The sequence below is a fragment of the Callithrix jacchus genome, chromosome 1 (genome assembly GCF_049354715.1).
Source record: "Callithrix jacchus isolate 240 chromosome 1, calJac240_pri, whole genome shotgun sequence".
Taxonomy (NCBI): domain Eukaryota; kingdom Metazoa; phylum Chordata; class Mammalia; order Primates; family Cebidae; genus Callithrix; species Callithrix jacchus.
The window spans coordinates 83,925,224-83,938,701 of NC_133502.1; the positions used below are offsets into that span (position 1 = coordinate 83,925,224).

Genomic DNA, 13,478 nt, shown 5'->3' on the forward strand with positions numbered 1-13,478 from the left:
AGATATGAGCAAGATAGAGCTCAGAGACAATGCAGATCTGAGCAGACGGAGCTCTGAGCAAGGTAAAGCTCAGAGCAGATGGAGATCTGATCACATTAAGCTCTGAGAAGATTAAGCTCTGACAAGAAGGAGCTCCAAGCAAGATGGGGCTTGGAGCTGATGTTCCTCTGTGAGACATGGAGCTACGAGCTAGATTGTTTTTTGATTGAAAGGAGCTCCGAGCAGATAGTCCTCAGAGAAAGATGGAAAACAAAGAGGAAAACTGAGCAAGATGGAGCTCAGAGTAGATGCAGCCCTGAGCAGGTTAAGCTTTGAGCAGATTAAGCTCAGAGAAGAAGGAGCACTGAGCAAGACAGCTCAGAGCAGATGGACATCTGAGCTAAATATAGCTCAAAGCCGAGGGAGGTCTGAACAGATGGAGCTCAGAGAAAGATAGAGCTCAGAGCAGACGAAGCTCTGAGCAGGTAAAGCTCAGAAAAGAAGGAGCTCCAAAGAAGACGGAGCCCTGATCTGATGTTCCTTTAAGATGGGGCAAAGAGCTAGATGGAGCCTGGAGTAATCTGAGCTCAAAGCAGACGGTGCAGAGGGCGAGATGAAGCACTGAGCAAGTTAGAGCTCGGAGCAGATGGAGCTCTGAGCAGGAGGAAGCTGAGAACAGTTGGAACCTGGAGTGAAAAGAGCTCAGAGAAGATGATGCTGAGAGCAAGTTTGTACGCGAAGAGAGTGGAGCACTGAGAAAGGTGGAGGTCAAAGCAGATGGAGCTCTGAGCAAGATAAAGCTCAGAGCAGATGGAGATCTGAGCAAGGTGGAGCTCAAGGCAAGATAAAATTCAGAACAGATGGAGCTCTGAGCAAGATGGAGGTAAGAGGAAATGCAGTTCTGAGCGAAATAAAAGACAGAGCAGATGGAGCTCTGAGCAGGTGAAGCTTCGAGAAGATTAAGCTCAGACAAGAAGCAGCTCTGAGCAAGACAGTTAAGAGCAAATGGAGATCTGAGCAAGATAAAGCTCAGAGTCGATGGGGATCTGAGCAGATGGAGCTCTGAGCAAATGGAAGCTCAGAGCAGATGGAGATCTGAGGAAGATAAAGCTCAGAGTCGATGGGGATCTGAGCAGATGGAGCTCTGAGCAAATGGAAGCTCAGAGCAGATGGAGCTCTGAGCAGGTGAAGCTCTGAAAAGATTAAGCTCGGACGAGAAGAAATCTTGCTTGCAGCTGACTTTCCTGTGTGTCACATTGAACTATGAGCTACAGGGAGCGTGGAATGAAAGGAGCTCAGTGCAGACAGTGTTTACCGCAAGAGGAAGCTCAGAGTGATTTGAGCACTGAGCAAGTTGGAGCTCAGAGGAGATGGAGATCTGAGCAAGTGGGATCTCAGAAAATATAGAGGTCTGAGCAAGATGGAGCTTAGAGCAGACGAAGCTGTGAGCAAGTAAAGCTCAGAGCAGATGGATCTCTGAGCAAGATGGAGCTCTGAATAGGATGGTGCTCTGAGCAACATGGATCTCAGAGCAAATGGAGCTCAGAGAAGGAGCTCTGAACTGAATAAAGCACAGAGCAGATGGAACTCTTAGCAGATGGAGCTCTGCGAAAAATAAAGCTCAGAGCATATGAAGCTCTGAACAGATGGAGCTCTGAGCAAGTGGAAGCTCAGAGCAAATGGAACTCTTAGGAGATCGAGCTCTCAGCAAGGTACATTTCAGAGCAGACGGAGCTCTGAGCAAGGAAAGCCTCAGAGCAGATGGAGCTCTGAGAAAGATGGAGCTCAGAGAGGATGGAGTTCTGAGCATGACAGAGCTCAGAGAAGATGGAGCTTGAGTTGAAACGAGCTCAAAGCAGATGGTGCTCAGAGCAAGACGAAACTCGAAGTGATTGGAGCACTGTGGATGACGGAGCTCTGAACAATATGAAGCTCAGAGCAGGTGGACCTCTAAGCCAGATAAAATTCAAAGCATATGAAGCTCTGAGCAAGATCGAGCTAAGAGCCAATGGAGTTCTGAGTAAGATGCAGCTCAGAGCGTTGAGAGCTCTGAGCAGATGGAGCTCTGAGCATGGTAGAAGCCAGAGCAAATGGAGCTCTGAACAGGTTAAATTTTGAGAAGCTTTAACGCAGACCAGAGGGAGCTCCAAGCAAGATGGAGCTTGGATCTGTGTAAGATGGAGCCATGAGCTAGATGGAGCTTGGAGTGAAAGGAGCTCCGAGCAGGTAGTGCTCAGAGCAAGATGGAGCTCGGAGTGATTGAAGCACTGAGCAACATGGAGCTGAGAGAAAATGGAGCTCACAGGAGAAGTTCTGAACAAAATAAAGCTCAGAGCAGATGGAACTCTTAGCAGATTAAGCTCTGTGAAAGATAAAGCTCAGAGCATATGAAGCTTTTAACAGATGGAGCTCTAAGCAAGTGGAAGCTCAGAGCAAATGGAAATCTTAGCAGATCGAGCTCTCAGCAAGGTACAGTTCAGAGCAGACGGAGCTCTGAGCAAGGTAAAGTTCAGAGAAGATGGAGCTCTGAGCCAGATGGAGCTCAGAGATGATGGAGTTCTGAGTATGATAGAGCTCAGAGCAGATGGAGCTTCAGTTGAATCGATCTCAAAGCAGATGTTGCTCAGAGCAAGAGGAAACTCGAAGTGATTGGAACACTGTGGAAAATGGAGCTCTGAACAACATGGATCTCAGAGTAGATGGAGCTCTGAGCCAGATAAAATTCAAACCAGATAAAGCTCTAAGCAAGATCGAGATAAGAGCCAATGGAGTTCTGAGCAAGATGCAGCTCAGAACGGGTAGAGCTCTGAGCAAGGTAGAAGTCAGAGCAAATGGAGCTCTGAACAGTTTAAATTCTGAGAAGCTTAAGCTCAGACCAGAGGATGCTCCAAGTAAGATGGAGCTTAGAGCTGTGTAAGATGGAGCCATGAGCTACATTAAGCTTGGAGTAAAAGGAGCTCAGAGCAGGTGGAGCTCATAGCTGATAGTGCTCAGAAAAAAATGGAGATCAGAGTGATTGAAACAAAGAGCAAATGAAGCTCAGAGCATATGGAGCTCTGAGAGAAGAGGGCTTAAAGCAGATGGAATTCTCAGCAGATGGAGCTCTGAGCAGATAAGTCTCAGACAAGAAACAGCTCCAAGTATTTTGGAGCCTGGAGCTGATGTTACTCTCTTAAGATGGAGCTAAAAGCTAGATTGGACTTGGAGTAATAAGAGCTCAGATCAAGATGGAACTCGGAGCAGATGGAGGTCTGAGCAAGTTGGAGCTTAGAACAGAGAGAGCCCTTAGCAAGACAGAGCTCAGAGCAGATGAAGCTCTCAGCAACGTGGAGCTCAGAGCAGATAGCACTCTCATCAGGGTGAAGCTCACAACTGATGGAGCTCTGGGCAAGATGTAGCTCAGAGCAAATGGAGCTCTGAGCAAGTAAAAGTTCAGAGCAGATGGACTTCTGAGCGAGATGAAGCTCAGAGCAGGTGGAGCAACGAGCAAAATGAAGCTGAGGGCAGATGGAGCTTGGAGTGAAAAGAGCTCAGAGCAGATGTGGCTGAGAGCAAGATGGAACTTGGAGTGAATGGAGCACCGAGTAAGATGGAGATCAGAGAAGATGGAGCTCTGAGTAAGATAAATATTAGAGCAGATCAAGCTCTGAGCTAGATAAACTTCAGAGCAGATGGAGTTCTGAGCAAATTGGAGCTCAGAGTAGATGGAGCTCTGCAGAAGAAAAGGTTCAGAGGAGATGGAGCTCTGAGCAAGATGAAGGTCAGAGCAGATGGATCTCTGAGCAAGATGGAGCTCTGAATAGGATGGTGCTCTGAGCAACATGGAGCTCAGAGCAAATGGAGCTCAGAGGAGAAGGAGCTCTGAACTAAATAAAGCTCAGAGCATATGGAATTCTTAGCATATTGAGCTCTGCAAAAGATAAAGCTCAGAGCATATGAAGCTCTGAACAGATGGAGCTCTGAGCAAGTGGAAGCACAGAGCAAATGGAAATCTTAGCAGAACAAGCTCTCAGCAAGGTACAGTTCAGAGCAAACGAAGCTCTAAGCAAAGTAAATGGCAGAGCATATGGAGCTCGGAGGCAGATGGAGCTCAGAGATGATGGAGTTCTGAGCATGATAGAGCTCAGAGCAGATGGAGCTTCAGTTGAATCGAGCTCAAAGCAGATGTTGCTCAGAGCAAGATGAAACTAGAAGTGATTGGAACACTGTGAAAAAAAAGCTCTGAACAATATGAATCTCAGAGTAGATGGAGCTCTGAGCCAGATAAAATCCAAAGCAGATAAAGCTCTGAGCAAGAAGGAGCTAAGAGTTAATGGAGTTCTGAGCAAGATGCAGCTCAGAGCGGAGAGAGCTCTGAGAAGATCGAGCTCTGAGCAAGGTAGAAGTCAGAGCAAATGGAGCTCTGAACAGGTCAAATTCTGAGAAGTTTAAGTTCAGACCAGAGGAAGCTCCAAGTAAGATGGAGCTTGGAGCTGTGTAAGATGGAGCCATGAGCTAGATGGAGCTTGGAGTGAAAGGAGCTCAGAGCAGGTGGAGCTCAGAGCAGATAGTGCTCAGAGCAAGATGGGGCTCGGAGTGATTGAACCAAAGAGCAAATGGAGCTCAGAGCATATGGAGCTCTGAGAGAACAGGGCTTAAAGCAGATGGAGTTCTCAGCAGATGGAGCTCTGAGAAGATGAATCTCAGACAAGAAACAGCTCCAAGTATTTTGGAGCCTATATCTGATGTTACTCTCTTAAGATGGGGCTAAAAGCTAGATTGGACTTGGAGTAAAAAGAGCACAGATCAAGATGGAACTCGGAGCAGATGGAGGTCTGAGCAAGTTGGAGCTTAGAGCAGAGGGAGCCCTTAGAAAGACGGAGCTCAGAGCAGATGAAGCTCTCAGCAAGGTGGAGCTCAGAGCAGATAGCGCTCTCAGCAAGGTGAAGCTCACAGCATATGGAGCTCTGGGCAAGATGGAGCTCGGAGAAAATGGAGTTCTGAGCAAGAAAAAGTTCAGAGCAGATGGACTTCTGAGCGAGATGAAGCTCAGAGCAGATGGAGCTCCGAGCAAAATGAAGCTGAGGGCAGATGGAGCTTGGAGTGAAAAGAGCTCAGAGCAGATGTTGCTGAGAGCAAGATGGAACTTGGAATGAATGGAGCACCGAGCAAGATGGAGATCAGAGCAGATGGAGCTCTGAGTAAGATGGAGATCAGAGCAGATCAAGCTCTGAGCTAGATAAACTTCAGAGCAGATGGATTTCTGAGCAAATTGGAGCCCAGATAGATGGAGCTCTGCAGAAGATAAAGTTCAGAGGAGATGGAGCGCTGAGCAAGATGAGGTCACAGCAGATGGAGTTCTGAGCAAGATAGAGCTCAGAGCAGATAGAGCTCTGAGCAGGTTAAGATCCGAGCAGAGTAAGCTTAGACAGAAAAACGTCTGAGCAAGATGCAGCTCAGTCAGATGAAGATATGAGCAAGATAGAGCTCAGAGCCAATGCAGATCTGAGCAGACGGAGCTCTGAGCAAGGGAAAGCTCACAGCAGATGGAGATCTGATCATGTTAAGCTCTGAGAAGATTAAGCTCCGACAAGAAAGAGCACCAAGCAAGATGGGGCTTGGAGCTGATGTTCCTCTGTGTGACATTGAGCTATGAGCTAGAGTGAGTTTGGAGTGAATGGAGCTAAGAGCAGATAGTGCTCAGAGCAAGATGGAAACCAACGTAATTGGAAAACTGAGCAAGATGGGGCTCAGAGCAGATGCAGCTCTGAGCAGGTTAAGCTTTGAACAGATTAAGCTCAAACAAGAAGGAGCACTGAGCAAGAGAGAGCTCAGAGCAGATGGAGATCTGAGTTAAATAAAGCTCAAAACCGATGGAGGTCTGAACAGATGGAGCTCAGACAATGATAGAGCTCAGAGCAGACGAAGCTCTGAGCAGGTAAAGCTCAGAAAAGAAGGAGCTCCAAGGAAGACGGAGCCCTGATCTGATGTTCCTTTGTTAAGATGGGGCAAAGAGCTAGATGGAGCCTGGAGTAATCTGAGCTCAAAGCAGACGGTACCGGGCGAGATGGAGCAATGAGCAAGTTGGAGCTCGGAGCAGACGGAGCTCTGAGCAAGAGGAAGCTCAGAACAGTTGGAACCTGGAGTGAAAAGAGCTCAGAGAAGATGGTGCTGAGACCAAGTTTGTACTCGAAGTGAGTGGAGCACTGAGAAAGGTGGAGGTCAAAGAAGATGGAGCTCTGAGCAAGATAAAGCTCAGAGCAGATGGAGATCTGAGCAAGGTGGGGCTCAAAGCAAGATAAACTTCAGAACAAATGGAGCTCTGAGCAAGATGGAGGTAAGAGAAAATGCAGTTCTGAGCGAAATAAAAGACAGAGCAGATGGAGCTCTGAGCAGGTGAAGCTTCGAGAAGATTAAGCTCAGACAAGAAGCAGCTCTGAGCAAGACAGTTAAGAGCAAATGGAGATCTGAGCAAGATAAAGCTCAGAGTCGATGGGGATCTGAGCAGATGGAGCTCTGAGCAAATGGAAGCTCAGAGCAGATGGAGCTCTGAGCAGGTGAAGCTCTGAAAAGATTAAGCTCGGACGAGAAGAAATCTTGCTTGCAGCTGACTTTCCTGTGTGTCACATTGAACTATGAGCTACAGGGAGCTTGGAGTGAAAGGAGCTCAGTGCAGATAGTGTTTACCGCAAGAGGAAGCTCAGAGTGATTTGAGCACTGAGCAAGTTGGAGCTCAGAGGAGATGGAGATCTGAGCTAGTGGGATCTCAGAAAATATAGAGGTCTGAGCAAGATGGAGCTTAGAGCAGACGGAGCTGTGAGCAAGTAAAGCTCAGAGCAGATGGATCTCTGAGCAAGATGGAGCTCTGAATAGGATGGTGCTCTGAGCAACATGGATCTCAGAGCAAATGGAGCTCAGAGGAGAAAGAGCTCTGAACTAAATAAAGCTCAGAGCAGATGGAACTCTTAGGAGATTGAGCTCTGCGAAAGATAAAGCTCAGAGCATATGAAGCTCTGAACAGATGGAGCTCTGAACAAGTGGAAGCTCAGAGCAAATGAAAATCTTAGCAGATCGAGCTCTCAGCAAGGTACAGTTCAGAGAAGACGGAGCTCTGAGCAAGGAAAATGTCAGAGCAGATGGAGCTCTGACCAAGACGGAGCTCAGACAGAATGGAGTTCTGAGCAAAACAGAGCTCAGAGCAGATGGAGCTTGAGTTGAATAGAGCTTAAAGCAGATGGTGCTCAGAGCAAGATGAAACTCGAAGTGATTGAAGCACTGTGGAAGATGGAGCTCTGAATAATATGGAGCTCAGAGCAGGTGGAGCTCTGAGCCAGATAAAATTCAAAGCATATTGAGCTCTGAGCAAGATCGAGCTAAGACCCAATGGAGTTCTGAGCAAGATGCAGCTCAGAGCGGAGAGAGCTCTGAGCAGATGGAGCTCTGAGTAAGGTAGAAGTCAGAGCAAATGGAGCTCTGAACAGGTTAAATGCTGAGAAGCTTAAGCTCAGACCAGAGGGAGCTTCAAGCAAGATGGAGGTTGGAGCTGTGTAAGATGGAGCCATGAGCTAGATGGAGCTTGGAGTGAAAGGTGCTCCAAGCAGGTAGTGCTAAGAGAAAGATGGAGCTCGGAGTGATTAAAGCACTGAGCAAGATAAAGCTCAGGGCAGATAAAGCTCTGAGAGAACAGAGCTTAAAGCAGTTGCAGTTCTCAGCAGCTGGATCTCTGAGTAGATAAAGCTCAGACAAGAAACAGCTCCAAGCATTTTGGAACCTGGAACTGATGTTACTCTCTTAAGATGGAGCTAAAAGCTAGATTGGACTTGGAGTAAAAAGAGCAATGAGCAAGATGGAACTCGGTGCAGATGGAGGTCTGAGCAAGTTGGAGCTTAGAGCAGAGGGAGCCCTTAGCAAGACAAAGCTCAGAGCAGATGAAGATCTCAGCAAGGTGGAGCTGAGAGCAGATAGCACTCTCAGCAAGGTGAAGCTCACAACAGATGGAGCTCTGGGCAAATGGAGCTCAGAGCAAATGGAGCTCCGAGCAAAAAAAACTCCAGAGAAGATGGATTTCTGAGCGAGATGAAGCTCAGAGCAGATGGAGCCCTGAGCAAACTGAAGCTGAGGCCAGATGGAGCTTAGAGTGAAAAGAGCTCAGAACATATGTTGCGAGAGCAAGATAGAACTTGGAATAAATGGAGCATTAAGCAAACTGGACATCAGAACAGATGGAGCTCTGACTAAGATGCAGATTAGAGCAAGTCAAGCTCTGAGCTAGACAAAAGTCAGAGCAGATGGAGCTCTGAGCAAATTGGAGCCCAGAGTAGATGGAGCTCTGCGGAAGATAAGGTTCAGAGGAGATGGAGCTCTGAGGAAGATTGAGGTCACAGCACATGGAGTTCTGACCAAGATAGAGCTCAGAGCAGATAGAGCTCTGAGAAGGCTAAGCTCCGAGCAGGCTAAGCTCCAAGCAGATTAAGCTCAGGCAAGAATGAGCTCTGAGCAACAGAGAGCATAGAGCAGATAGGGATCTGAGCAAAATAAAGCTCAGAGCCGATGGAGATCTGAACAGATGGAGCTCAGAGAAAGATAGAGCTCAGAGCAGACGAAGCTCTGAGCAGGTAAAGCTCAGACAAGAAGGAGCTGCAAAGAAGACGGAGACCGGAACTGATGTTCCTTTGTTAAGATGGGGCAAAGAGCTAGATGGAGCCTGGAGTGAACGGAGCTCAGAGCAGACGGTGCTGAGGGCGAGATGGAGAACTGAGCAAGTTGGAGCTTGGAGCAGATGGAGCTCTGAGAAAGAGAAAGCTGAGAACTGTTGGAACCTTGAATGAAAAAGTTCAGAGAAGATGGTGCTGAGAGCAAGTTTGTACTCGAAGTGAGTGGAGCACTGAGAAATGTGGAGGTCAAAGCAGATGGAGCTCTGAGCAAGACAAATCTCAGAGCAGATGGAGATCTGAGCAAGGTGGAGCTCAAAGCAAGATAAACTTCAGAACAGATGGAGCTCTGTGCAAGATGGAGGTAAGAGCAAATGCAGTTCTGAGCAAAATAGAGCTCAGACCAGATCGGGTTCTAAGCAGGTTAAGCTTCAAGAAGATTAAGCTCAGACAAGAAGGAGCTCTGAGCAAGACAGCTAAGAGCAAATGGAGATCTGAGCAAGATAAAGCTCAGAGTCGATGGGGATCTGAGCAGATGGAGCTCTGAGCAAATGGAAGCTCAGAGCAGATGGAGATCTGAGCAGGTGAAGCTCTGAAAAGATTGAGCTCAGACGAGAAGAAATCTTGCTTGCAGCTGACTTTCCTGTGTGTCACATTGAGCTATGAGCTACAGGGATCTTGGAGTGAAAGGAGCTCAGTGCAGATAGTGTTTACCGCAAGAGGAAGCTCAGAGTGATTTGAGCACTGAGCAAGTTGGAGATCAGAGGAGATGGAGGGCTGAGCAAGAGGGAGCTCAGAGAATGTAGAGGTCTGAGCAAGATGGAGCTCAGAGTGGACGGAGCTGTGAGCAAGGAAAGCTCAGAGCAGATGGATCTCTGAGCAAGATGGAGCTCTAAATAGGATGGTGCTCTGAGAAAAATGGATCTCAGAGCAAATGGAGCTCAGAGGAGAAAGAGCTCTGAACTGAATAAAGCTCAGAGCAGATGGAACTCTTACCAGATTGATCTCGGCGAAAGATAAAGCTCAGAGCATATGAAGCTCTGAACGGATGGAGCTTTGAGCAAGTGGAAGCTCAGAGCAAATGGAAATCTTAGCAGATCGAGCTCTCAGCAAGGGACAGTTCAGAGCAGACGGAGCTCTGAGCAAGGTAAAATTCATAGCAGATGGAGCTCTGAGCAAGATGGAGCTCAGAGAGGATGGAGTTCTGAGCATGACAGAGCTCAGAGCAGTTGGAGCTTGAGTTGAAAAGAGCTCAAAGCAGATGGTGCTCAGAGCAAGATGAAACTTGAAGTGACTGGAGCCCTGTGGAAGACAGAGCTCTGAACAATATGAAGCTCAGAGCAGGTGGAGCTCTGAGCCAGATAAAATTCAAAGCATATGGAGCTCTGAGCAAGATCGAGCTAAGAGCCAATGGAGTTCTGAGCAAGATGCAGCTAAGAGCGGAGAGAGCTCTGAGCAGATGGAGCTCTGAGTAAGGTAGAAGTCAGAGCAAATGGAGCTCTGAACAGGTTAAATTCTGAGAAGCTTTAGCTCAGACCAGAGGAAGTTCCAAGTAAGATGGAGCTTACCGCTGTGTAAGATGGAGCCATGAGCTAGATGGAGCTTGGAGTGAAAGGAGCTCAGAGCAGGTGGAGCTCAGAGCAGATAGTGCTCAGAGCAAGATGGAGCTCGGAGTGATTGAACCAAAGAGCAAATGGAGCTGAGAGCATATGGAGCTCTTAGAGAACAGGGCTTAAAGCAGATGGAGTTCTCAGCAGATGGAGCTCTGAGCAGATAAATCTCAGACAAGAAAGAGCTCCAAGTATTTTGGAGCCTGGAGCTGATGTTACTCTCTTAAGATGGAGCTAAAAGCTAGATTGGACTTGGAGTAAAAAGAGCAATGAGCACGATGGAACTCGGAGCAGATGGAGGTTTGAGCAAGTTGGAACTTAGAGCAGAGGGAGCACTTAGCAAGACGGAGCTCAGAGCAGATGAAGCTCTCAGCAAGGTGGAGCTCAGAGCAGATAGCACTCTCAGCAAGGTGAAGCTCACAACAGATGGAGCTCTGGGCAAATGGAGCTCAGTGCAAATGGAGCGCCGAGCAAAAGAACTCCAGAGAAAATGGATTTCTGAGCGAGATGAAGCTCACAGCAGATGGAGCTCCGAGCAAAATGAAGCTGAGGGCAGAGGGAGATTGGAGTGAAAAGAGCTCAGAGCAGATGTTGCTGAGAGCAAGACGGAACTTGGAGTGAATGGAGCATTGAGCAACATGGACATCAGAACAGAAGGAGCTCTGAATAAGATGGAGATCAGAGCAGATCAAGCTATGAGCTAGATAAAAGTCAGAGCAGATAGAGTTCTGAGCAAATTGGAGCCCAGAGTAGATGGAGGTCTGCGGAAGATAAGGTTCAGAGGAGATGGAGCCCTGAGCAAGATGGAGGTCACAGCACATGGAGTTCTGAGCAAGATAGAGCTCAGAGAAGATAGAGCTCTGAGCAGCCGAAGCTCCGAGCAAATTAAGCTCAGGCAAGAAGGAGCTCTGGGCAACAGAGAGCTCAGAGCAGATGGAGATCTGAGCTAAATAAAGCTCAGAGCCGATGGAGATCTGAACAGATGGAGCTCAGAGAAAGATAGACCTCAGACCAGATGAAGCTCTGAGCAGGTTAAGCTCAGACAAGAAGGAGCTGCACAGAAGACGGAGACCGGACCTGATGTTCCTTTGTTAAGAAGGGGCAAAGAGCTAGACGGAGCCTGGAGTGAACGGAGTTCAGAGCAGACGGTGCTGAGGGCGAGATGGAGCACTGAGCCAATTGGAGCTCGGAGCAGATGGAACTCTGAGCAAGAGGAAGCTGAGAACTGTTGGAACCTTGAGTGAAAAAGCTCAAAGAAGATGATGCTGAGAGCAAGTTTGTACTCGAAGTGAGTGGAGCACTGAGAAAGGTGGATGTCAAAGCAGATGGAGCTATCAGCAAGACAAATCTCAGAGCAGATAGAGATCTGAGCAAGGTGGAGCTCAAAGCAAGATAAACTTCAGAACAGATGGAGCTCTGAGCAAGAAGGAGGTAAGAGCAAATGCAGTTCTGAGCAAACTAGAGCTCAGAGGAGATGGAGCTCTGAGCAGGTTAAGCTTTGAGAAGATTAAGCTCAGACAAGAAGGAGCTCTGAGCAAGACAGAGCTAAGAGCAGATGGAGAACTGAGCAAGATAAAGCTCAGGGTCGATGGGGATCTGAGCAGATGGAGCTCTGAGCAAATGGAAGCTCAGAGCAGATGGAGCTCTGAACAGGTGAAGCTCTGAAAAGATTGAGCTCGGACGAGAAGAAATCTTGCTTGCAGCTGACTTTCCTGTGTGTCAGATTGAGCTATGAGCTACAGGGAGCTTGGAGTGAAAGGAGCTCAGTGCAGATAGTGTTTACCGCAAGAGGAAGCTCAGAGTGATTTGAGCACTGAGCAAGTGGGAGCTCAGAGAATGTAAAGCTCTGAGCAAGATGGAGCTCAGAGAAGATGCAGCTGTGAGCAAGAAAAGCTCAGAACAGATGGATCTCTGAGCAAGATGGAGCTCTGGATAGGACGGTGCTCTGAGCAACATGGAGCTCAGAGCAAATGGAGATCAGAGGAGAAGAAGCTTTGAGCAAAATAAAGCTCAGAGCAGATGGAACTCTTAGCAGATTGAGATCTGCGAAAGATGAAGCTCAGAGCATATGAAGCTCTGAACAGATGGAGCTCTGAGCAAGTGGAAGCTCAGAGCAAATGGAAATCTTAGCAGATCGAGCTCTTAGCAAGGTACAGTTCAGAGCAGATGGAGCTGTGAGCAAGGTAAACGTCAGAGAAGATGGAGCTCTGAGCATATGGAGCTCTGAGCAAGGTAGAAGTCAGAACAAATGGGGCTCTGAACAGGTTAAATTCTGAGAAGCTTAAGCTCAGACCAGAGGAAGCTCCAAGTAAGATGGAGCTTGGAGCTGTGTAAGATCGAGCCATTAGCTAGACGGAGCTTGGAGTGAGAGGAGCTCAGAGCAGGTGGAGCTCAGTGCAGATACTGCTCAGAGCAAGATGGAGCTCGGAGAGATTGAACCAAAGAGCAAATGGAGCTGCGAGCATATGCAGCTCTGAGAGAACAGGGCTTAAAGCAGATGGAGTTCTCAGCAGATGGAGCTCTGTGCAGATAAATCTCAGACAAGAAACAGCTCCAAGTAATTTGGAGCCTGGAGCTGATGTTACTCTCTTAAGATGGAACTAAAAGCTAGATTGGACTTGGAGTAAAAAGAGCACAGATCAAGATGGGACTCGGAGCAGATGGAGGTCTGAGCAAGTTGGAGCTTAGAGCAGAGGGAGCCATTAGCAAGACGGAGCTCAGAGCAGATGAAGCTCTCAGCAAGGTGGAGCTCAGAGCAGATAGCACTCTCAGCAATGTGAAGCTCACAGCAGATGGAGCTCTGGGCAATATGGAGCTCAGAGAAAATGGACTTCTGAGCAAGAAAAAGTTCAGAGCAAATGGACTACTGAGCGAGATGAAGCTCAGAGCAGATGGAGCCCCGAGCAAAATGAAGCTGAGGGCAGATGGAGCTTGGAGTGAAAAGAGCTCAGAGCAGATGTTGCTGAGAGCAAGATGAAACTTGGAGTGAATTGAGCACCGAGCAAGATGGAGATCAGAGCAGATGGAGCTCTGAGTAAGATGGAGATCAGAGCAGATCAAGCTCTGAGCTAGATAAACTTCAGAGCAGATGGATTTCTGAGCAAATTGGAGCCCAGAGTAGATGGAGCTCTGCAGAAGATAAAGTTCAGAGGAGATGGAGCTCTGAGCAAGATGGAGGTCACAGCAGATGGAGTTCTGAGCAAGATAGAGCTCAGAGCAGATAGAACTCTGAGCAGGTTCAGATCCAAGCAGATTAAAG

The 13,478-nt window shown here is 47.9% G+C and overlaps 1 protein-coding gene across 10 annotated transcripts in view; it reads left to right on the forward strand.

Annotated features, from left to right (window-relative positions):
• The window catches only part of LOC144579193 (serine/threonine-protein kinase PAK 4-like), a 180,649-nt gene that overhangs the window by 123,211 nt on the left and 43,960 nt on the right, over positions 1–13,478 (forward strand). For all 10 annotated transcript variants that reach the window (XM_078348541.1, XM_078348520.1, XM_078348522.1 and 7 more), the window contains one exon: positions 1–13,478. This exon is cut by the window's left edge and continues 21,992 nt beyond it; it is cut by the window's right edge and continues 43,960 nt beyond it. The gene's annotated coding sequence lies outside the window, so the exon portion shown is untranslated.